General features: G+C 40.4%; 1 long non-coding RNA gene across 2 annotated transcripts in view; it reads right to left on the minus strand.

Annotated features, from left to right (window-relative positions):
• Positions 1 to 27,193, minus strand: part of LOC122801759 — a 243,627-nt gene that overhangs the window by 99,715 nt on the left and 116,719 nt on the right. Inside the window, exon 3 of one of the 2 annotated variants that reach the window (XR_006364796.1) lies at positions 23,889 to 25,715. The exons of the other annotated variant lie outside the window; for it this stretch is intronic. This is a non-coding gene — a long non-coding RNA (uncharacterized LOC122801759). Of the gene's footprint in view, positions 1 to 23,888; positions 25,716 to 27,193 lie in introns of those variants that run through there. 2 annotated transcript variants of the gene reach the window in all.

Genomic DNA, 27,193 nt, shown 5'->3' on the forward strand with positions numbered 1-27,193 from the left:
TCCAAATCACAGCTCCATCTGACACTGCCCAGTTGTCGGCAACAGGAGACAGTGATGAGAGTTCTGAGGGTGAGGACTAGGTTCCCACTGATTTCACTGTGGCTGGGGATGCACCTCTGAAGTCCCATACATAATCTCAGTCATGATGTCCCCTATTAGTATCCGTGTCAGTTTTGTATACCCTGTATGTCTGCACCGGATAACTAACTTTACCTACATACCTATCCCTGCTATTCCTAAATATCTAAAAAGGATACCTATTAAATTTATTTTTATTTTATTTTATTTTTTAAATATACGTTTCCATGGAGTGGAGCTCAGCAGAGCTGAGCGGAGCTCATACACACAAGACCGACATCTGCCAGACATCTAAAAATGGAAACCAGATGTAATTAATTATTTAATTATAGTTGTGTTTAAGCATTTTTGTGTGGTGCAGAGTGGTACTCAGCAACACTAACAGGTAGCCTAGTAGTATATGTAAAGGTATTCTAGTTTTTATAACATCCAACTAGCTACATGGGTAGAGTTATGGTCTTATGGGAAGTAGGTCCTGGATTCGAGTGCAGAATATGTCTATAAATGAATGTACATTTTTCTTTAAGTTCATTAAACTATTGTGAATTTTGTCACTGCTGCACTTTGCTAAGCACTGCTCATTCATGCTAAGCAGTGCATAAACATGCTAACAGCTACCAATGTTTGCACAGTCCTAAGCCTCGCTAAAACCATGGTTCTGCGAGTTTTCGTACTACTTAGCTTTTCTAAATTGTTTGCATGCTGCTAAGTGAAGCAGTGCTTTTTTGAATGTTGCTGAATGATGTGTAAGGGTTGGAAAACAGCCTATATTAAGCCCAATAGGTGGGAATTCTGCAACACTCATTGGAGTTCAATCAACTGTTGGTATGACTGGCAGTGTGAGTAAAGATGTGTGCTTTCGGGCACAGATGTGGGACATTCAGAACTTCAGGGTCATGGTCGGGATTCTTGTCAAAAAACGTGAATCCCAGCAGATGTAGAGTGGATTTCAGGGCTCAGAGTGTAAGGCGGAGGCCTGGGACCATTAATAATAAAATGTGTTCACTAGCATTATTGATTCTAAACTACAACTTTTTTCATATATTCAGTATGGCTGTATTCCATGCATGTGTGTTCTACTGTCACTGCAGTCTAGTATAACACTGTAATAATAATAGAATGCCAGAGGAATGTCATGTAACTTGTATTGCTCAACTCATAGTATAATTCTATATGATCTCCAGGTAAGTACCAGTCACTCAGTAGTCAGTAGTGCCTCAGTAGTTCAGTCTGTTAAATGCTTTGGATGCAGTACATTTTGCCACACACAGCCCGGGGTTTGAATCCAGTGGTATTTTCAGTATCAGTCATGTAATGCTCACATTATCTCTCTTAGCAGGAACACAGTAAATATATGGGTGAGGCAGCAAATATTATGAGTAGATATTGTGTTTAGATTTCACAGAATGGTAACATCAATACCAAGAACGTGTTCATCGGCATTGTTGAAGCATAAATAAAGCTGTGTAATCCCAGTTTAGCTTTATCCCTTGCATGTCTGTATTATGTTGCTGCAGTCAATTACATTACTTGCAGATGTCCCTTGCAGTCACAGCTATTGGGTTCTACTCCCATGCCTGCCAACTAAAGCATGACAGCTGTCTAATTTACTTACTGTGCACAAACATGCCTCTAAAGTGTCAAGATTTCTCGTAATGTAATTAAAACTGCCTAATCTATCTGTCACATGATTAGCAGATAAATTATTACCTGGAATGCAATATATTACCAAATCTGTTTACATAACACCTGGGTAGTTATATAAGTCCACATTATATGAAACTGTTCTGTGTAGTGGTGCACTGATGTTTGTTACTGCTCGGCCTATGCTGACCCATGCTAACAGCTTGAGAGGTATGTACATGCTACATCAGTGATAGGAGTTATGAGAACTGTAGTTACTGTACTCAAATCTGACACTACACACCTGTAGAGTATATATTTCAGTGTTTTCCCTTTTGAAGTCACCATCTTCCCCAACCCCCCCCCCCCCCCACTGGGATAAAACTTCTCCAAAGCTGATTACAACTTCCTGAGGAAAGGTATAAACAGCTTCACAGCCCCTCCCCCTCTGCAGAAACTGGCACATATGTCCAAACTTACACCAAAGTACTATATGAGCATTTATATAGCTGCATGGAATCAGGAATACCAGACAGGCCAAAATCCTCCTCCTCAAGGAAGAGTAAATCTGTCTGGTGGACATCTACAATAAATAAACTCTATAATAAAAGGAAAAAATTGCTGTCCAGGACCAAGAAGGAGCAGGTGTCAAATTGGAAGCAATCTCTCCTTAGCCTGAACAAGCAAATAAGAGCACAAATGAAATCCTCCAAAGCAAACTTCGAGTCCAAACTGGCCACAGCCACTAAAGACAATCATAAGGCTTTCTTCACATATGTCCACAATCTCAAGGGAACCACCCAGATCTGCTCAGAACTGGTGGTCAAGGACACCACATACACAAACCCTGTAGATATATAGCCAACCTGCTGGCAAACAGGTTCAGTGGAAAACTTCACTCCTCTGTTCCCCCATCAGTAAAACAGGACATCCCCAGTACCTGCCCCACTCCCTTTATTTCTAGGAAGCAAGTCATCACTGCCCTCTCAAAGGCAAACACTACAGTCTCCATGGGACCCAATAACATCCCAGGCTCCATCCTACATGAACTCAGGCAGGAACATGCAGCACCATTAGGCACCCTGTTCAACCAAAGCCTGAGTACCGGCTTCATCCCAGCTGAGTGGAGGACAGCTACTGTCATCCCTTTGCACAAAGGTGGAGCATCCACCGATCCAGGAAATTATAGACCCATCAGCCTAAATAGCCTGATCTGCATGGCCATGGATTGGATTATCATGAACCTCAATAACACGGATAATGGCAACCTCCAGACACTTGATCCCACACAGTTTGGTTTTGTCAAGGGGAGGTCATGCCTGTTAAATTTGGTTGACTTCTTTGAGACAGTCACCAAGGCCATAGATGAGGATAAGACGGTGCACATCCACTACTATGACCTGGCCAAAGCCTTTGATACTATTCCCCACTCAGGTATAATAGATAAACTCTCTCAACTAGGCATCAATCCATATGTTACCAGATTTGTAGCAAACTGCCTCACTGACAGAACCCACCAAGTCAAAATAGGGGAAGCCACCTCAAGTAGTAGACCTGTAACAAGCGGTGTACCCCAGGGATCGGTCTGGGGCCTCTTCTGTTTGGGATATACTTCTTAGAGGTGCAGGCCAAATCTAGTGGGCTATGGCTGACTAGTTTTGTAGATGACTGCAAGCTGGGTGCTGTCATCAATTCTCCTAGTGATGTGGACATCCTCCAAGAGGGTGTCACCCAAACAAATGACTGGTGCCAGAAACATGGCCTCAAACTGAATGCCAAAAAATACATCATCCCTTTGGGGAAGAATGACATTCCCACAAATTATCAAATTGATAATAAGGCACTAAGCACGCAATCAGTTGTGAAGGAATGGGGAACCCAGGTTGATAGCAAACTGACTTTTGATCACCATATTGCCTTTATTGTATGGTAAGCTTTCTACATGGCCCACCTCATTAGTAAGGGTATCTCATCCAGGGACAAGCTGATCATAACATCCCTGTATTTTTCCCTTATAAAACAATTATTTAATACAATGCCCCTTCCGTCATGTACCTCACAAAGCACATGCAGCAGTTGGAGAGACCACAGAGATTCCTCACCCAGAGAATTCAGGACCTCACACATCCAACCTACGCAGATAGGCTAAATGCCCTGTCCCTCTACTCAGTCTTCTACAGACTCCTCAGAGGTGACCTCTGTCTGGCATACAAAGCAATCTCAGACTCCACACTGATGGGACTGCTGCATATCCACAAGTCAAGCTACACTTGAATAACCCACATGCGAGACCTCAACCTGGTCTGTGACATCAATAGGACTTGTTGGCAGGACAGATTTGTGTCCCAGAGACTCCCCCTTTTGTGGAATAAACTCCCACTCCACGTAAAGTAGAGTACCTCATTAAACCTTTTTAAGTACAACCTGGATAACTTGATGGGGAACAAAAAATACACCCCTGGGATTCTACCTATGTCCCTGCTGGACAGTGGCATAGGGTGCTGACTTGTTGGAACATGGGGTAAATTCTTGACTAGGCTTGTAAGAACCTCAGGGCCAATAGCCTAGTAACTTCCTATGATGCTATATATTCTCCACTGTCAGTAATGGAATGTTGACACTCTCTCCCCACCCCTCATCTTCATTTATTTATTACTGTTATTTACTATTATGATGTAATATTAACATATTTTGTTAAATTAACCATATTTTGGAAAAAATATGTTTCATTATTGATATGTTTTATTATGATTTAATAATAACATATTTTGTTAAACCAACTATATTTTGCGAAATGTGGTTGATTATTGTTATGCTTTATTATGATGCAATAGTAACATATTTGTTAAACTAACTGTTTTGTTGGCCCTATGGTTTACTTTGTACTGGCATGCTGTTACCATATTGATTGTTATGTTACTTAATGTTGTGTTGCACAAAATATACCTTAATATGCATTTGGATAAATAAATATGATGTTCAATACTAACATTGGTTTGGTTATTACTAACCGTAACATATTGCTAACCACAGCACGTCAAGGTAGGCCACTTCCAGCTGATTCCCATACCTTGCCTCAACCGGCCATGGCACCGGGTACCTGCACATCTGGGACCCAGACTGGTGGTGCCCCTCTGCTGCCCCTGCACTACATGCAGCATCGGGTAGTACCACCCAAGGGATGGGGCCTGCCCCCCCTGGGAGCGGTGGTAGAAGGGGTGTTGTCACCCATGGGGAGCTGCCAGTCTTGGTGCACAGGATAGTTCACCATGGCTATGACTGCTGCCTGCACTGTATTGAGGGCATGCTGGCCAACCTGGTGTGGCAGCTTCATCCTGGTGCCCTGCCTGCAGCACAGCCACCTTAGGGGCAGTGATGGAACAGTGTCAGCAGTACCATGGTTGGAGACATGAGTCACACTGTTGCTGTCTGGAGGCACATGGGACTCAGATTCCACAACACCCTCCCTCTCCAAGGTTTTCACTCTCTCATGTGTTACACAACACCCCTGTTTGCTGTGTTGCCTCTCTTGTCTGTTTGCAAATGCATCCTCACCTACCCAACTTATCTCTCCCACACATACCTATGTTCCTTCCCAACATTCCATACTCACCTTAAAAAAAAAAAAAGAAAAAGAAAGGCACCTGTCCAAAAAAAAAAAAATATTGCCCCATACATAGATCTCCATTTCACACGGATGTCCACTGTACACACATAATTTGGTCCAATTTGCTTGACAACACAGTTATGTTGTCTTCACCCCTCTCTCTGGGGTTTGTGAATCCAAATTCATCTAGAAATCTGTCAAAGTGCACAATTGTTGCTATATAAGAAATGGATAGCGATGGTTCTTTCCTACACCCTTCCTGCACATACCTCCGTGCTTTTCACTATGTTTTTCCCGCTGCTTGCCACCACTTCACCCCCTTCCTATCTCCCCTTTTTTCTTTTCTTTATATTTTTTAGCGAGGAGCTGCACAACATGTTGCATCATGCAGTTTTGCTAAGCTCAGTTAACTAAATGGATCTATAATAACTAAATGTGTTTCTAACATCGTTAGACACATGTACAAAATAAACACCTTTGCCATGTTTCCAACCCAAGCCCATCACACCTGCAGAACACTGCATTAACCCACCATGCCAAGTAACTCTTAATTAAAACAAGTGGCTTGAACAAAACATAGTAATTGCCAATTACAGTCATTAGGCGTGTTTCAGCTGAGCTGCATGCCATGCCGCACTGCACAAACTGGATAAAAAAGTAATGGAATAAATGGGAGTGTACCTTGGACTCTGGTGCATTACTACACCACTAGACAGCCAAAGACATGATAATGGATGCAACTGAGGCCTGTGACAGCAAGTAAATGTGCTCTTTTATGAGCAACATATAGAAAGTCACCTGATAAGGCATTCATGACAAAATACATATTCAACTGGGACTCTGGTGCAGAAATACATCCATATAGAGAAATGCACGTACTAAAGGATGTAGAAAATGTATGTCACAGCCTGCATGCCTGCACATATATATTTTAAATACACCCACTGTAGCTGTGACTCAGTAGCTCAGTTTGTTAAATCCCTTGCATGCAGTACATTTTGCCACACACATATCTGGGTTCAAATCCAGTGTTGTGTTGCATTTCAATTACTTTATTGTGAATACAGAAATTACTTAATGACTCATGCACTCATTATCCACACAAACCATTGCAAATTAAATAACTGCTTTTCATTGCTGGAAGTCACAGGCCTGCAGGTAGGGGGCACACATCACATATCCAAATAGGATTACTATATGTCACCTAGTACTCTGTTATCGACAGAGTTGCCTGACATATGTACCTTAAACACATGCCATACTTGTAATGTAAATGGTGCACTCACCCTGGCTCTGCCTCTACAACAAGGCTGACACAGCTGACACATATACACCCAGAGCTTCTTGTCCTTTAAAGTGTTCATATTCACTGCCTATGTTTATTACTTGCAGCAGCAGCTCCAGCCTGTGGTACACACAGCTCTGTGTAAAGGTTTCTGCTACAGACCTACCCTCTGTGATGATGTAGTCTCCTCACCCCAGCAATGTCCATCTCATCAGCTAAGAAAAGGGCCCTGTTCTACATGAAGGCCTTATATACTGCACAGTGGTTGCATGTCATTGGCTATGATAGTGCAACTCAGCTGTTTTGGCTACAATTAGCATTTCAGAATAACAGATTGGTTTACAGGCTATTACCTGCTAATGAGAATGTTAAAATGCAAGCAGCTGGCCATGTGCAAACATTCTACATGAGACTTTCCTCACACAGAGCACACCTTTGTGAAACAGTACTAGTAGCACATTTCAACAGAGGAGGAGTACTGCACTCCACCAGGTATGTAACTGTTTTTTTTGTTTATAACAGATGGAAGGATAGAGGTATGGGGAATAGGGAGTACAGAACTAAGCCTGCCTTAAACCTGTGGTAATGACATGCCATTGATACCCTGCTGTCTTACACATGCAAGGGCCTGATATATTTATCAGGGTTGCATTGTCTTTTGTCATTGTGGCACACTGGTGTTGGACTGTCCCAAGATAGTAGTCATAATAGCACACTGCTATTTGTCTGGTACTGGTCTTATGCCATATTATTGGGTGGCTGGCCTTAGGGAACACAGTACATTGGACTAGAGTGTTGGGTGTATGATCATACAGCAGAATCTCTCATGGCATATAGGGAACTACCTCAGTAATGATACTATCTCAGTTGTATCCATACACGTAGTATGTTGTCACACTGTGGGGTATGACATGTGTGAGCAAGCAGTAGATAGTGCCAGCCATTTTATTCTTGCTGTATCTGTACATAGTGAACATGTATGTATTTTATCCTGTAATGTGTTTCCCTTTTGGTGTGCTTCAGGACTAATGCATTGGAGATGGCATGCTCCTTTCTCAGATGCAGAGAATGAACTAATACTTCAAGGACTACAGCAGCATCATCACATCCTCCTATCCAGAGGGAGGCATAACAGGGAATAGCAGGCTGCATTGTGGGCAGACCTTGTCCAGGATGTGAATCAGACTGGCCACCAGGACAGGACATATGATCAGGTTCAACACCGTGCTACAGATATGGTGAATGCTGCATGATGAAGGCCAGCTGATGTAGCCAGGGGTCAAACCATCAGCAATGGATGGTCTGCAATGGAACAGCCACTCATGGCCACTGAGGAATTCCTGGTGAACCTAGGAACACACAACAGCTCCCAGGCATCCATTACTCCATACATCGTGGAGGTGGGTGCCACAGTGTCTACGGCAGAGGAGTATGCAGGTAAGCTTACTGTGATCACCCTTGTAATAATGTAGCAGTAATTCTGTCAGGTTGTACATACCTTTATGTGGGTGTCATGTCTGTGTGCTGTGGGGGGGGGTTAGCTCAGTTGTGCACTCATACTCAGAATGTCAGCAATACATCATGTAACACAGTAGCTACTGTATATGTGAGATATATGCAATTATTACCTTGTTGTGCTGCAACAAGTGGTGATACTGAAATTACCTTCTAACCTTTTTACAGGTCCATCAGGAGTTGTCCAAGGCTATGGTCCTGCTTCTGATAAGATTGATACTGTTTTGTTATGAAGCATATATATGCTATTAAGGGTAAGGGTCAGGATAATTCCCTGTGTACAGGTAATGTTGTGTGTAACCAGAGTAGAATGTTTGTATGTTCCACTCTGGAACAGTTACCTAAGTTTCCTAAAGTGAATAATCACAGGATTGTAGTTGACTGAGCAGAAACACTTTTGCAGTTATAGTTCAGAGCAAATATGCCTCCTGGTGTACATGAGGCAATTAATCTGACATGCCTTGTACATACCAAAAGGTCGATGGTATATACCTTAGGCATTGAAACTTGTATTTGCATATATTTGTTAAGATAGGTGTACTGGGTTTTATATGTTGTTTTATCAGTTATAGTGTCATACTGAATACCTAAAATGTACATTGTACTGGCCAAGTGTCACGTGATGTACCTGACGTGCTTGTTATAAAGGCCTTGAGTCGAATGTGTATTTTTTTGTGAGGAAGTCTGTTGTGCATGAAAGCGGTGATGAGAAGATGTGAGAGTGGTAATGCAGTTGTGGATCCTTATTATTATGACTGTTTGTGGATTTTCCATACATAATAGTAGTGGTAGTAATTTACTGCTTTTGCCTTGGTTTTCACAGGTGACTGGGGGGGTATGGGTCTCTCCCTATCACAACTTGTTATCAGTGTCTCTTCGGACTCTGATGCTGATGTACAGGTGGGTTGTTGGGGGCTGAATCTGTCCCTGAGGTTGACATCCCTCTTCTGCCTGCATTGTCACTGCACATAGTCAGTATGCCCACACATACCCACTCCCCATGAGCCTCAAATATGGGACAATCAGAGGTTGGAGACATTGAACAAGCCAGAGTGGAAGCTATGGATTCAGTGAGTGTAGACAATGGCCATAGCCAGACAGCTGGTGAGGTTTCACACAGGTGAATTGACAGGTGTGCTAATAGAAGGACTGCTGTCCATCCACCACCTGTTGCAGGTGTCGCATCACTGGTCACGTGGCACATGTTTCAGGCCATCATGGAGGGACAGGCATGTTCTGAATGGAACACCAGACATATGCTTAGGTTTATGGATGCAGCACAGTCTGACATTCATGACTGCCTCCACCACATTGGGGACACCCTGGATTGGTTCACTGATGCAGTGGACTGATGTTGGGCTGAGACAGTGTCTGTCTTGGACCACACATTATCTGTGCTGGAACGTGGGGTTGGAGTTGGACGGCGGACCCATGGACATAGTTCAGCAACACCATCTGCTGATACTCCATGTGGCTGTGCATAGCTATGCTCCCATAGTGGCATTACATCCAGAGCTACACAGGAGAGTGTGCTGTACACACCATGACATGGCAGGCCATGGGCACATGGTCCTGGGTGGTCCCATGGGGAACACGGTCCCAGCAGACAGCAGTTACCATCAGGTACTATCACCATGTCTGACCTTGGACATGGTGGTGCCAGTGTAACTGCTGGCAGAGCCAGTTCCTGTGTTCAGAGCCGGAAATGGTGAACTGTCAACTCTACTATGTATGGTCCACAGCTGTCCGACATACACACATTTAGGGCTAGCACTGAGCTTGACTGTGTACACGCACACACTCACACACCACTGTCACATGCAGGTCACCTACAGACACACACAACACCTCTCCATGCTCCTTCTAACCTGCTCCTCTTCCTGATTCACATGCATGCTGTCAACCATTTGGGCCAACCTAGGCCTCCAGCACCCCTACACATCACCCTGTGCAAGTGATGGTACCTGTGCCACATCCCTTTCATCGTTCTCATTGATGCAAGGGAATGAAGCAATGTGTCTGATGCACAGGGTGACTATATTATTTGACATGCACTTGCGTAATGCAGTATTGTTTTGCCCTGCCACTTGTAGTGGTTATCAACATACACTGTATGCTGGCATGTGTCATGCATATGCAACATGTTTTTGTGGACCTTATGTTGTATGATGTACTGGGAGCATTGTTACACTATGACAGGTATGGCACAGACCTGTGTATGTTTCTGTTCCAGGAGTCTGAGGTGATAACCTATGGACACATGGTGGCAGTGAAATAGCACAGAATGCCATGGCAGTACAGCAGAAATATGACTTTAGCAAGGTACAGCAGTATATGTGCATGGCTCCATAGGTTCCCATCTCTATGACAGTCTACCAAAGACAATGGTGGTGGTCAGCATACTCATGCATTTGTAATTTGAGATAAGGTCTGCTACAGGGCAAGGAGTGACCTTGCTGGAGTGCATATGCTGCCTATCTGTAGGGAGCATAGTAGATAGATGACTGACTGTAAGAACATTAACCTACTGTGTGACATTAGTACTGCATGCTTGTGGGAGACATTTGTCTAGCAGACATAAACACACCCCTGAAATAGACTGTGCCTAACGGTACACACAGCACCTCAGTGCACCTCAGCACATGCTATATGTTTGAGTGGTTGGGCCACCATCATCTCTGCACACAGCATCTGCCTGAGTCACTCTTGGACTGAGGCAATATGTGCTGGTCCTGTACTGAGGGGTCTACAGATGTCTCTGATTGTAAGGGCTATATGGCCATTATGTTAGTCACATTCACATGTCCTATGACTCCATAACATGATGTATACTGCTGTAACAGCCTCACACACAAACATGGCCACATTCAGGCTAGCACCACTTCCACTCACTGCATACAGGACGCACCAAGGCTCACACATACTGCAAGTTGGTTGTATGTAGATTAGAACACTTACCTATGTACTGGTACACACTAAAGTTCATAGTACCCAGTGCATGCAACACAACTCATGTCTGCTAGTACTGTCAGTCTAGAACATATAATGCTTGTTAATATCAGCAAGCCTTGTTGTGGTCAGTCATTTGGGGGGGGGCACATCATCTGCTACAAATAAAATGATGCAAAACCCTAACTATGTCTACTTTATAAAGGTTGTCATACATATGTCATATGGATATGCACATGCACACTGTTGGGCAGAGTGAGATTAGACCCCCAACCTATCTAGGATTATACACTATAGATCACTGTACTTATCGTAAGCACCACAGGTTAAGTCTTGCTATTACATTGTCAACTGATAGTGTTAAGGTGGCTGACATCATCAGACCTTGTAGAATAGGGCAGTGTGGAAACCAGCAGCAAGTTACAGGGACAAAAACTGTATAACTATTCCAGGTGGATAGCCCATTAAGGCATGGCAGTTGTTTTGCATGGGTATACATGCACATCTGCACCAAGTAGCCTGGAGTGAGATTAGAAGCTCTACTTATCTAGTACTACACACTATATATCAGAGCATTTAGCGCATGTGCCAGGGCTTAAGTTTTGCTACTACATTGTCAGCAGTAGTGTAGTGTAGGTGGCTGACATCATCAAGCCTTGTAGAATAAGACAGTTTGGAAGCCAGCAGCAAGTTACAGGGCCAAAAAGTGCATAACCATTGCAGTTGGATAGCCCATGAGGGCACGTCCATTATTTTGCAGGGGTACACACACACACACACACACACACACACACACACACACACACACACACACACACACACACACAGTGGGCTGTAGTGAGATTAGAATCCCTACCTATTTAGTCTTATACATTATAGATCACAGTACTTATCACATGTGCCACAGGTAACATCTGTTGTATATGTGATTGCAGGCGCAGTACTTGTGCCTTACACAAACTAGGCTTGTGTTGAACAGCATTCATGGCCTGCAGAGTGATATTGGCCCATACTGTTATCTGCATCTAGTATCCTATCGGTGAGATAACTGATGTTATCCTAGCTATGTGTGTACAGTTACCAGTATGGCCATATGTGGCTGCTTGCAGTTACATAAGAGACACTGTGGGCATAGACAATGTGCCCTGTTCATATGTGTGTTGACGCCATTATACATTACACCACCTGCTCAGCTATGTCTGTCTATCTGGTGACATCTAGGAGTCATAAGGGTCTGTAGGTGAGTGGATTATGTACTGTTGCACCCTTAGTTTGGATCCTTTGAGCAACATTATGGCTGTGTGATAGTGCAGTATACTCACCATTATTAGGGTGTGTCGGACAATACTGATATCCACACACATATTTCTGTATATAACAGGGATGTATATATAAATGTAGCTGTGTGTGTGTATGATATGTATATGCGTTCTGTAGATATATGGGTGGAGTCTATGTATCATTTTAATATATATAGCTATATGTAAACAGAGCCCAAACAAGAAGGAACAGAATGTGTGAAACACAAACACAAACAAATTCGTGTTTCACAATGTTGCAAACATCCACTGTTCAAAGATGTAAATTCACGTGTAATTCCAAAACGTAGAAAAGAATCCCATCAAAATTGTGAATAAAAGCAGAGTATTTTAATAAAAGTTGTGAGCGCTTTCGCGGACCTCAATCCGCTTCATCAGACAAACTAATTCATTTAAAATCTTTGTTTAAATGCACTTACATAAAACCATGTGATCAACTAATCAAACAATTACATAATTAAACAATTAAAAGTTTCTTAAAGACATTTGTCCAAGATATACAGCTTATGAAGTGCATAGCAAAACCAAGTCAAATTACATTGCTTAATTGCTAACGTTGGATACTCAGGCTTGCAGCACACAGAGGCAAAGGTCTCAATGAGACAGTTTCCATCAAGCCATACTTGAAAGGAAGGAAATTGCGCTCACAACTTTTATTAAAATACTCTGCTTTTATTCACAATTTTGATGGGATTCTTTTCTACGTTTTGGAATTACACGTGAATTTACATCTTTGAACAGTGGATGTTTGCAACATTGTGAAACACGGATTTGTTTGTGTTTGTGTTTCACACATTCTGTTCCTTCTTGTTTGGGCTCTGTTTACATAAACTTTGGGATACTTTGCTTTTGAATATATAGCTATATATATATATATATATATATATATATATATATATATTTGACAATAAATAGAGATAGATATACTATGCATGTGAGAGAGAGATACTGACAGATGGATATGTATACGTATATATGTCTGTATGTGTAGACGTTTATACATAATAGGTCATTTCAATGAAGAGCCAGCAGAATTGTGCTCAGTTTTACTTAGTGTATGGGCATGCCCAGTGGGACTGTCAGTACTTATAATGTGACTGTAGGCCACACCTACCTATATTCCAGACTGGGATTTTGTATGTTACATCCACCCCTGTTTCTGCAGTACTGCTCTTCACTCAAAATGTCCACAGCATTCCCCAGCTGTCTCCTGTTCTAAATATGTGACTGAGGTTGGTAATGTTACACTACCAACAGACTGACAGTCTGCATACCTCTCAACTGTCCTAATTTTCACAGAATGTCCAGAGTTTTGCCTCATATGTTTTGTCTGTTCCTCACAAATTTGTAGTCTTCTGGTGTTTTATTGAATGCTGACATCAATACATTCTGTTAACTACAGACAAACAATTGTGTGTCAGACTTTATATCCATTAGAAAATATGTACTACTGCAACACCTTTACTTCTAGCAACTGCCTGGGTTTATGTGACCAATATTTAAACTCTGTCCCTATGTTTGGACCTTTGTCCCACCAGTCTTTCTGGCTTTGTCCGGATTTCTTGCACTAAGGGGTTGGGAGGTATGGCATTCTGTGAAAACACCAACACACTACTACCTCACATGCAAAAGAGAGTAATTGTAGATTAGAACTATCACACACGCTAGCTTTCCTAGTCCACTGAGCCACACAAGTCACTAGACAGAGAGGGGTCATCCATCACACAATCAACAGCATACATATGTACATTGTAATCCTGTGTGAAGAGAGACATACAGTATGTGAGCACTATCTATGTTACAGCCTTGAGATTGCCTGATCCACTGCTATACCATAGCTGACTTTCTGTTGAAACAGTTATATGGGCACACCGTTGTGTTGGGGGTGGAAGAACAACAGCTCATGATCAGCTTGGGTAGGCAGTAGTCCAAATATCATGTGTGCCTACTGTTTACCATCTCCCTTGCCTGATGTCATGAATATTCTAACCACGAGGCCTAGTGAAAATGAAGGAACACATACTATTGGACTGGGTATCAGTTGTCACATGTGGATGTTAACTCTGTCCAAAAAGCCCACTGCATTTCCTCACATAAGAGCAACAGATTTATACATATTATACCTTGTTATAATAATCCTTACAATTAGTGTGTAGGTTAGAGATTTACCTTGAGAATGCAGCAGTTGACAGCACTGTAGTTCAGGGTTGACTCTGTGTGATGCAATTGGTACACAGCCAATACACGGATAAGTACTGATTGCGTGGGTTGCCTGGCATCAGCTATTTTAATATATGTATCTGAGTAGTAGTAAGGTGTCAGTTTCTGGGGCCCTAGGTTGGCAATGAATGTGCTGTGCGTTGTCTCATAGCCAATGCCAGGGTGTACTGGGCATACCTACGTCTACCTACAGGGACATCATCAGGGTCTCCTCCTCCCAGTCCTCCTGTGAGTTCAGCTGAGGTGACCTAAGCTCTGGTGGGGGGGCTGTGTATCCCTTCCCTATGCTGATCCTGCTGCAGCTGCAGGATCATATTGTGTAGCATGGCACATACTGTGAACATATGTGCACATGTGGTTGAAGAGTATTGCAGGGCTCCACTAGATATATCAAGGCACTGAAACTGTGACTTCAGTAACCCATACACATATGCTATGATGTTCCTAGTCTGTGAGTGTGCATCATTATGGCATTCTTCCATGGATGTGTGTGCATTTCTAATAGATGTCATCATCCATGGTTCCAATGCATAGCCAGCATCCCCAAGTAAATGGCCATGTAGGATGTCCCCACTAGCAAACATCTGGTACAGCTGTGATGTATGCCAGATATGGGAGTCGTGATAGCTGCCAGGGCTATCAGCACATACATTCATAATAATGTCCTGGGCATTGCACATGACCTTTCAGTTGATGGAATGCTACACCTTGACATTGACATAGATTCTACCCTGCTCACCAGGTGGTGTCTTGATGTGTACATGAGTGCAATCTATGGCACCCAGTACCTCAGGGTAATGTGCTACATGGTAGAAGTGTTGCATATTGCTGGCCCTCATCTCAGGGGTGAGAGAAAAATATATGTGCTTACTGGTATGTTGTAGCATGGCATCCAGGAACTTGTGGAGTACACTGGATGCTGATGCCTGTGAGACCACCATAGTGTCCCAGTTGTCTTTGGAAGGTGTCTGTGGCTATTATCCTAAGAGCTATACACACCTGTGTTTCCACTGGGATAGGTTCCCCTCTGTTGGTTCTGGGCTTGAGTTGAGGGTGGCACATCTCAGTGAGTTCTTGTAGTATGTCCCTGTCCACCCTGTAGTGCTCTGCAATCTCCAACTTATGTACCTCCTGGGAAGTTTCCCTGTGCCTGAACATGCTTCTCCTTCTCTGCCTAGGCCTGTTGTCAGCAGCAGCACCTGCAGCAGCCCCTAACATTCTTTCAGTTGAAATTCTCAAGTCTGTACTCCAATGGTGCAGAACATGGAGAAAAATCAGATTGTAGGGAGTATGTATACTTTATAGTGCTCTACTGTAGGTGCTGCCTTCAGGATTGGCTACCTATGATGCAGTACAGCCTGCCTAATATATCAGTTGACATCATTTAATGGCCCTAGTTTAAGTTAAGCAAGGATCAATGCTAAGTAATACGTCATTGGCCTTTTAGATACACTAAGCACTGCAGCGCACTGTCCAAATGTGAGGCCCATAGGTAAACATTGCTTAGCAGTCAGTGCACACCCTCCAAACTTCCACACTCAGCACAGTGCTGCACCATGCAAACATGCAGAAACATGCACTCTATAGGTAAACAAAGCATAGAAGTCAGTGCACAGACCCCCTCAGGCTTCCACACTCAGCATGGTGGCATGCCATGTAAACAGGCACAGCTAAGATCCAATCAGCTTAGAAGTTATTGGACTCACCCTCTCCTGATGTCAGCTACCACCTGTGTGGACACCAACATGGTTCTCTGTAGGATATGCGGACACAGTTACCCCATTATGCTGTTCAGTATCTCCCCCACATTTGCATGGGGATCCATGCTCACATCCTGGATACTACAGGCTTCCAAGCCCTTCTAGATTTGCAACAGCACCAATGCACCATTGTAGATACTGCATGCAGGTTCCTGTAATACATTTCTTTCTCACAATATTAATATTTGATTTTCCATGTTTTTTTTAATAAGGATGTTTCTGCCCTGCGGTGTGCTGTGCAACCAAGCTAAGATTATTAAAAAAAATAATTTTAATATATTTACTGTAACTTTTGGAACACATAGAGGACACTTGCTCATATCTGTGTGTGCTATGCCATTTCAGTTTATCTGCCTACAAATTTACACCTCCTTTTGTCTGTCTACAGTCCTGTACATGAAATTTTTCCAGACACAGAGTCTGCAGGGCTGCCTATCTGCTATCTGGATTGCTCTATCTGCCTCATTTGCATGAAATTCACCTACTTATGAGGCGATTTGCATGTCATGGAAGTTTCCGTATTGTCACGCTTGTGCACGCTGCTCAGCAATGCTTACTGAATCTAAAAATGTTCGCGGCTGTATTAGCAGCATGGCACAATGACTACACTGAAAAAAAATGCATAGGCTTTATTAGATTCCTCCATGAGATTTAAGTGATGCATACATAAACAGAGGACTTTATTAAAATAATGAATCATGTATTGATTTGCAGATTAACAGACAGGAAAGCATGAGTGGAATGCCATGGTATGGCAACTAACAGTATCACCCAACATCTTGCTTTTGATTCACTGCAACATCACCTTTGTGGTTGCCATTCTGCCCAATTCCTTCACCTTTGACTTGTCAGATACTTGGCAGATCAAGTCCCTTCATGACTTCATGTGAGACAGCGTTGATATGAAACATATTAGTTTACTATGACTTTCATTCCAGTAATGTATACAGTGTATCAGTCCTACACACATGCAGCTCATTTTGTACCATGACAATTCACAGGAAATAACAAATGCATCACATAATAAATATGGACATAATTTTGAATAAATACGACTACAAATTACCCTGCTACTGTTGCTATTGAACAATGCTTATTGAAAAAGAACTACGCAAACTGGATCCAAACAAAGCATAGGAAGGAGACGGAATTAGTAACAATGACTTGAGAACACTTCAGCAATAACTTACAGTACTATCATATATATTATTCACTAGGTGATATAAATATGGGGACTTTCCTCAAGACTGGAAACGTGCTTATTAAACCTGTCTTCAAGGGAAAGGGGAGTAGGACCGACCCAAAGTCATATAGACCTTTAAGTCTACTTTCATGTTGTGGAAAAATGATGGAGAAGGTAGTATTGGATAAGTTATTGTCAGAACTGAATAGGTTGGGACTTGAAACCATATATCAGCATGCATATGCTGAAACAGATCTATTACCACCTGTAACATGATGTTCTATAACAATATAATAACTATGAATGTAAGATTGTGCTGTGATGTAATTTATATAGATGCAACTTCAGCATTTGACAGGGTCATACAAAAAAACACTGATCAATAAATTAGTACAACAAGGTACGGATGTACTCTTGATAAGATGGATAGCTACATGACTTACAAATAGGACATGGCAAGTATCATACAGCAACTGGACAGGTGAAATCCTTGGTTACAGTCAAGGTGTACCACAGGGCTGTCCTAGGCCCTTACTTGTTTAGATTGTATCTTTCAGACCTAACTTTTTCATCTGAGGTGTTCTACAGTCTATATGCAGACAACCTGAACAACCTGAAATTGGGTAAACTGATTCCACATGTTACAGAGAAGGCATGTCTGCAAAATAACATGACTAAACTGACCATTTGGGCAACAGGAGAATAATATGCATCAAACACTAAGCATATGAGATTTGGAAGACATAAACTGAAAGGTGAATATTTAATACAGCACACAATGATTGAAACTGTAGACTCATTTAAGGACCTGGGTATATGGGTAGATTCAGCTATGAGTTTTTCTAATCATATCAACCAATTGGTTAATGATAGTTATAGAACTATAGGTTGTATACAAAGATTTATAAAGTCTAGGAAATTAAAAATGATGAAGTAATTCTTTGTTAGTTACATTAGACCCAAACTTGAGTATGAAATAACAATATGAAAACTCTATAAAAAAACAAGCATGAGAAAACTGGAAATAGTACAGCAGAAACATACCAAGGGAATCCATGGATATGAAAATGCAACTTATTATGAAAGACTAAAAAAATCTGAATTTGTACAGTGTTTCTTACAGATATCTAAGAGGAGATCATATTCAGATTTATAAGGCATTTAGAGACAAATACATCTGGGAAAGTTTGGGGTTATCAAAAAGCACTAGAGAATCATCAGACAACCTATGTACAAGATTCTATAGGAATGAGAAGTGTACTAATTGGTTCTCTGACAGAGTAGCTGATGCATGGAACAGACTACCAGATTACGTTAAAGCAAGTACTAGTTTAGATATTTTTAAGAAAAGCCTGGACACTTATTATGGGGACACGTGTTTTGATATACTGGCAAGCTAGAAGGGCATTAATGCCTGTGCTTGAAATATTTGTATGTATGTAATGCTTGGCATCAAGCAACAAAGTTAACTAGGTGTAGCTGGCAATTCCTATCCTGTGGTAAAGACAGATGAGAATTTGCCTTCTGCCACATTTGTATATGCTTCTCCTTGCACCAATGCATTTAGCCCCACTGCACAACAGAAGGCACTACTGATAAGAGTAAGAAGTGACAGTTATTTTATAACAGGCTCAATGGTTTAATGTACTCCTAATGGGATGTTCGAGTTTCTAATACACTGATGGTGTGAACTGTGATTCACACATTGATGGTTTAAACTGTGATTCACACATTGATGGTGTTTGTTTGACACAGCACATTGCCCATTCCACTAGGCATTTGTCTTTCTCCCTTCAACTATGTACTGTCTGACATTTGTAATATTGGTCCTTCTGTGGCTTTAGCAGTTATTGCCTGGATCTTGAGACTGGGGACTTTAATAAATATGTGTTCACAGTCACTAACACGTACCTAGAATGTGTGTGTAAGAAAACAGTAACAGACAAGCATGGCTTGTCCAACATACTAGTGTGTGCAAATCAACTTAGTTGTAACATTTATCATGCAGTAGATGGATTGGACACTCTAAATTGGCCATAGGTGAGAATGTATGTGTGAGTGAGTGGTATGAATGAACTAGCACAGCAGGGCTAGCCATTCGGCAGTGTAAACCTTGGCTCAAGATGATTGTCACTGCTGAAGTGACACCTCAACCCCTTTGTGCAAAATGGGAAAAGGGGTTGAGGATGGATGGATATGTATTACAACACATTGCTCAAGTTGCAATTCAATCTGTTATCAGTTTTGTAGCATTTGTAAGTGTAGTGATGCAGAGACTGTATGAGTTGCATAGACTGGTATTTGAATGTAGCAGGGTGTACCTCATACGAATGTGCACAAAACCAGTTGGCAGCAGGCAGGGCTGCATTAGCAGATATGATTGTGTACAATTCTACTTAGGGGTTACATTTACACAGAGAGAGGATTTTCATCCCTTACATGTGGAACTACCTTTTGGCATTCCAAACCACTGCTCATGTAAGCATTTCAGCTGTTTGCTTTCTGCCAATTGAGATCTAACTTATTGAGTGGTGTCATTAGTTAGTACACTGGTCTGAAAAAAGTTGACTGTCTAAATCTGGTAATGTGTAACTTGTATTACTGTGTTTAAAATCAAGTGATAACAGGCAAGAATGGATTATCAAAAGATAACAATATGTGCAACGCTACTTAGTGTTATTGCTTTCACATATGCAAGGTTTGGATTCCCCCAGGGATACACTCCATTTTAAGGCAGCCCATATGCATTCAAACACAGGTTATCCCTTCAACTGTCTGCCTTCTGACAACTGTGCTATGAGTTCTCCTGTGACCTCAGCAGATACTTCACAGGCCTTCACACTATTTGCTACATGGACATGTATTCACATCTTAAGTTCATAAGTTGCAAACCAGCATTAAGGCAGTATGGCCATCTAGTAAAGCTGACGCCAAGATTTCTGGACTGAACACTTTGTCCTCAGCCCATGAATCCAGTTGTCTCATAAAAGATTCTAAGTTATAAGGATTCTAAGTTCTTATTGTCTCTAACATAAAGTGATAATTTATTCCATAATATCACTAATCTTTGAGTTAAGTACAAGTGAAGTAATTGTGTCCTCATAATACTTTAATCAAACATCATAGCGTGATGCCTCTGTCTTAATGGCAGTTGTAACTTTTTATGTCCAAGAGAGTTTGTAAATTAGAGTTGTGAAAGACTTTGCAGGCAAATATTAATTAACCAGATATTAACATAGCTGTAATAATAATGAATAGTAAATAAACAGAGGTATTTGAATCCATTATTGTAACTGTAATCATTGCGAAGTAAAATCATTTTGGTGAATTTTCTTTGTACTTTCTCAAGATAATTCAACTGACCTGCATTGTATATACAAAAAAATGTTATTAAATTCTAAGACTGGCCTAATATATGTTCTATATAGTAACATAAGACACATCTCATTTCTTGTGCTAAGATTTTTAAACATGTATCCCATTTGACATATAGCTTTATTACTTATCAACTGAGCATGTGTGCCAGAGGAAACATTAGCACTCATGGTTATTCCCAGACCTCCTTCAGTGGATGATCTAGCAGGTACACAGGTGAATGCACTGAAACCCCATAGTTTAGATCCACCTTATTTCCCACTACACAACTGTTTCAAATATTTATTTTTCATTGTTTCTGCACAGTGATTACCCTTTAGTCCTTTAATAAGTAATTTTTTATTATTTTTGTTTGCTTTTTGTTAACTAGGTAAGCTCGGTGAAAATGTTCTCCTCTTCACAGCTATGATGGGAACATTGCATGGCTAAGTGACTTACTCAAAGTCACAACTTTAGAGATGGAAACTGTGTGACTCAAACAAAGGATTGCTGGACTGGATGAATGACAAAAATCCATAAAACATTCTAAAAGCTAACCTTAAATGCTTAAGAAATATAAATAGCATTTTTATCTGGGAAGCATAAAACAAGCCATTTTCAAATATGCACAACTCCATCCCAGACCTCCAATTGGGACTGTGTTTGAGACAGCAGTTACGACTGTCTGGGAGCCTCCTCCACACCTCCCAGTATCAGCATGCCCATCCTCAATTGCCACACGATCAGGTTCCCAAGCACATACCTCTTAAGTGTACCTCATTACGAGGAACGTTCCTCATTTGAGGTCCTGAAACATTCATGTTCTTTGAAGTTCCACATTGAAAGTATCTGTCACACATTCAGGTATTTTTTTAACTGTTATGCATGATAAAGAGAGCACAAGCATATTAATTCATCAAGATAAGTTTTTTTCTGTAAAAATAGCACATTTTAACCATCTTATGAGCTTCCTAGGTGAAGTTGTTAGTAAGCTGTTAGTAAGTGTTCCACATTGTGCCCATTTGTCACACATTAAAAAAGGTAGTGTTCCTCATTTTGGAGATGGAGGGTTGAGAGCTATGCCCAAGCCACTAATGGAACATGAGTCACCTGGATTATAGAAATCTTACTCTGACATAAATTCAAAAAAGTAGACATGATATGAAGAAAATTGGACAACTTTTACATTTAAGTATTTCACAACCAATAAGAAAAAAAATCGATCGACTAATAATCCGAATGGCAAACACTCACTTTTGCCACCCATAAATGGAGCCTTTCTGTCCAAAAAAAATTATCATGTAGTTGAATCAACCCTTGCAATGCCTGCTAGAGCTTCTAATAATCTTACAGTGTAACAGCTAAATCTTTATTAATAGAATGGGACCTATGTAAGGGAATCATGTTCTAAGCACTCTGAAAATATGCCAAGGTCAAGTACTACAAGAAAGGAAAATATTGTTCAAGAATGGATTATGGTTGAATTTATCACATTTACACAGCCTTGTTACACTGCTATATGTTCTTCTGATTTAAAAAAAAAAGCTTCATTGAGTTGTTTCCAATAATTTTGTCTTCCCTGATTTAATTTGCTGCAGCAAAGAAATGTCCTGCTTTCAGTTTAAATAAGCTAGATGAAGGCTAGGAAATAAATACTTTGTATTTTGACAGATATTTAGACAGATATTTAGACACATTGATAGATAGACAGACAGGTTACTATATCATGCACTGTTGACTGCTAACAAGTAGACGTTAGACTGTCCTAATATTGAAATGTGTTTCACTACCTTTTATTTCAGCCATCTGATTACTATTTTAATATGTAGCTGCATTATTTTGTGAGCAACATAAAACTATTAACACAGAAAGTGACCAGCAAAGCATTACATTTATTTTTTATTCAATTTCCATTCACTTTTTATATAAAAATGTAAAATGGTAGTAATCTGCATCACCAATGTAATCATGTTGTGATTTGTTGCATTTAGCCTGTGTGCTTTTGGTTAAAAGGGCTTACCAAGTTACATTGCATGTAACAAATCCCATCATAAATCACACTCTCATTTAGATTATCACTGCAAACACAGATAAGCACAGTACTATCCTTTAAAATTAATAGTAGTCAGGTAGCTTTATTACAGATGCCTAAGGCTCTTAGTCTGCATTAATAATAAGAAATACACATTTAATGCATTTCAGGATTGACTATCTCAACTACTTTTTCTTTTCAATATTTCATTACAGAATTTAGTTACACAACTTAAATGGAAATGTTGTTTCAGTGATAATATGATGGGAATATGTGTATTTGTTGTGGTATATTGTATTAGAAAAACAGACTCTGAAACCTCAAAGGTGATCCTCATAGAGTTTTGTATCCTAGAAATATATCAGGTCTAAACGGTTTAGTGAAGATTCAGGAAGGTGTATCAAGAAAGGAAGCCATAGCTTTGAAGTGTTCATTGTAGTGAACCTTTCTGATTCACAGACTTCTCTACTACTAAGGTTTTTCACATGAGGGGCATCAACATGGAGCTCAGTCTCAGCATCACAGCTGCATACTAATTACCCAAGTGTTGTCCCATGGAAATTCTCTGCAGCTGCTGATTTGCTCAATTGACAGACAAAGGGAAGAGCCACTCATCTGAGTAATATTTTATTCTCACCATTGTAAAAGTACAAAGGTCATGCATTTACTTATATGGGAATACATACAGTACAGTTAAATTCAGAGAAGAAGAGGATTGGGGGGGTATTAGTTTGTTTATATGTATGGGCAAGGGGGATGTGTATCTGTAGGGGAAGAAATTAAGCTTAATGAATGTAGTAATAGGGGCAGTTGTATCTGGTTGCACTATGGGAGTTTTGGAAGGAAATCGAGAGTTGAGATATTTGTGTGTGTGTGTGTGTGTGTGTGTGTGTGTGTGTGTGTGTGTGTGTGTGTGTGTGTGTGTGTGTGTGTGTGTGTGTGTGTGTGTGTGTGTGTGTGTGTGTGTGTGTGTGTGTGTGTGTGTGTGTGGGTGTGTGTGGCTGTGTGTGTGTGTATTGGTGAGTATTTTCTGTAATAGTGATGGACCAAGAGAGGTTTGTTTATTGACAAATGGATGTGTGCGTGCGTGTGTGTGTGTGTGTGTGTGTGTGTGTGTGTGTGTGTGTGTGTGTGTGTGTGTGTGTGTGTGTGTGTGTGTGTGTCTGTGTGACACATTTGTATTATTCTTGACCCACGGCAAATATATAAGGACCAGGTGTCTGCTGTTGTGAAGTATTTTCGTTCCCATTTGTGAAGCATCTTCAGGATTAACCATTTCATACCTCAAGCATATCCTTCAGTTGCTTTTCACGCCTTGACCTCTTTCAGACAATATTACTGCAATGCCCTTTACCTGAGCCTACCTAACATTGAGCTTAATATGCATAGATGGTGTAGAAGTCTGAAGCTAGCCAACATACTGGTATGATTTTTATCAGCATATTGTGCCTGTTCTGTGCAGCATTCATTGACTTCCTGTTTGTTACAGGATAATCAATATTCTAGTGTTAGTTCATTATCCATTCCCAACCTGGACCCCTGTTACCTGAAAGAGCTTGCTGTATCCTGATGCACTATGTGGATGTTGAGTTCTGACTCTTAGGGTGTGCTGGCAGTTTCACAAGTTAGTCTTGAGTCCTTGGGTTACAGAACATTTTCCTATCAAGTTCCTCCTCCGAAAAACTTGCCACCGTACTGGCTCAGAGAGTGCCCATCATTGGCCAGTTTTAGACAAGTACTCAAAAATTATCTTTTTATACTGGCTTTTGATGGTCTGGGTTGCTCATAATGACTAAAACTAGCTACACATTTTAAATTGTATGTCTTTTATTAATTATGGAGGGGTACTCATACTCCGGGACTTCATAGCTACATAGCTGTTATCTGCAAAGAGTGGCACTACACATATATGCAAATAAGCTACACACAGGTTATTCATACCAAATAAATGCACCTAGTTATGGCAGAAGCACAAAGTACCTAAAGTTAAGTGTTAAGTACACACAAAGTACATTGTGAAAGCCTTAGGCTTCGTATTACTTTGAACGTATTCAGGTATTGCAGATGGGCACTGCTATACGCAGTCATGCTTGAAAGACATAAGGCAAATTGTGGACTGTGTAGCTTTTATTATTAATATTTTGTTTCAAAAATTAAGGTATTTGAAATATTTTATATAGGAGTAGCCATATGTGGACTTCTTGTTGTTTGCTTTAAAGAATGGAAATAAGGAGACACAACAAAGACAACCAGCATAGGAGGAGCACTACATTTTGGTGATTGATCGACCCCCCCCCCTCATTTTTCAATTTTTTTTATAAGAGGGTATTTGAGGTGGGAAATAGGTGAGAGGGTGTAGGACAAAGAGTAAGGGAAGAAATGGTGATGAGAAATGGCACTAGACAGAGTCCCCAGTTCACAGAGCCTCAAACATTTCCACTGCCAATGTTGAAGGGGCCCATGTCACCACAGACCTCTCCCCACCAGTGTTGAAGGCGTGGAAGTCTGTGTTGGCACGGTGGTCAGCATCAAAAGGAGCAATGAATCTTCCATCCACTGAAAGCAGCCCTCGATTGGCTGAAGCTGTCTGTTCATGACCCAGTCCAGCAAATCCTCAAACAAGACTCAAGGCATCCATTCCGTGAAGCTTGCTAGACTGCCATACTTCAGTGCCCCTGCAGGATTGATGACACCACCGTGACCATGCAAGGATGTCCATGAACAATGCATTAGATGAATGCTCCATAAGTTGGGAGGTACGTACTTGGACTGATACTAGAAAATTTGAATCTGTAAACAAAATGAACATACATGAGATAGAAAGAAAATAAAGGAGAAAGGAAAACATAATAAAATAAGAAAAAACAAAACAAAGAAAAGTGGATAAGACAAAAGAGAAAATGCACACAATTTCATTTAGCATATTATGAAACATTTGATATATTTTTTGAAAACTTTTTATTTTTATAAATCTTTATTGAAGTAAAACAGAATGTATGGAAAGTGCTTATGCATACATAGAACTACTGATCTGGAAAGATCTTTTGTGCATGTGGGAAGAATGATATGGAAAGTGCTTAAGCATTCTTGGGATGAAATGATATGGAAAGTGTTTATGCATACTTATGAAGAAAGAGTATATTTCTATCAAGTTTTGGTGGGGTTAACATGCTGCAGTTTTCTATACTAATATAAATGATCATATCTGTGCCTGATTTTCATTTGTTTGCAGTATATTGTACTGTAAACACCATTTATAAATACTTACATAATATAAAATCAATTAAAGACAGAATACTGCATTTATATTTTGACATATATTTTACATTTGGTTGCAGGAATGTACTGACTGCACTAAAGTGCTTCAGTTACCATCCTATATAAATTATTTCTTTATATACATTAATGAAGTCACTTAAATAAGAATTCTGCATTTATATACCAACATATTTCTTAACAATTGTTGCAGTAATGTACTGAATTCTGATATTGTGCATATATTTCCTTTATTGCAAGATTTAAATAAATTGTTACATTTTTATAGGCGTGAACAGCTTGTCTGTTTGGTGGACTGGTGTTCTAAAATGCAATGCTTTACATGTAACAAAAGCCAGTAAATTGTGTTCAGGCAGAAGGTGTACACACACAGAAAAATCCAGCAATTCAATGATATTTTCAGTTCCTTAGCTGAACAAAATATGTGCTTTGACAGTTTTCTGTAAAATAATATGTATATAAGAGGATGATTTAAAAAGCATACAGGTGTTATACAGAAGTAAAACAACTGGTCATTTCTCACTAATGTATGTGCTGGTCATTTACTTTGCACTGCAACCCCTACCTCCCTCCCTCATTCTCTACTCTACCTAGGGTGTGGTGCCTCACTGAGTTGAGGCATCTTGTATGTGCAGTTAGTATTGTGGAAAAAATGACTATCTTATACTATTACTAGACTAATAAATACTTTTCTGACCTACAGAAACAAAATCCTTTCTTTATGAAAACTGTCTGCATGTACTTTAACTACTACCAAAGGTAATGTAATACTATATTAAGTAACATGGCAAAGTATTTTTTTTTTGTTTTCTGTAAAAATGCACACATTTTGTACATAAAAATAGCTGTAAGTGTACTCATACAGATGTGTATTGGCAATTTACAGATATATATATATATATATATATATATATATATATATATATATATATATATATATCATCTTCTTTCGGCTGTTCCCGTTAGGGGTCGCCACAACAGATCACCTGTTT

Source organism: Protopterus annectens, chromosome 5.part0 (assembly GCF_019279795.1).
Source record: "Protopterus annectens isolate FY-2018-M chromosome 5.part0, PAN1.0, whole genome shotgun sequence".
NCBI lineage: Eukaryota > Metazoa > Chordata > Ceratodontiformes > Protopteridae > Protopterus > Protopterus annectens.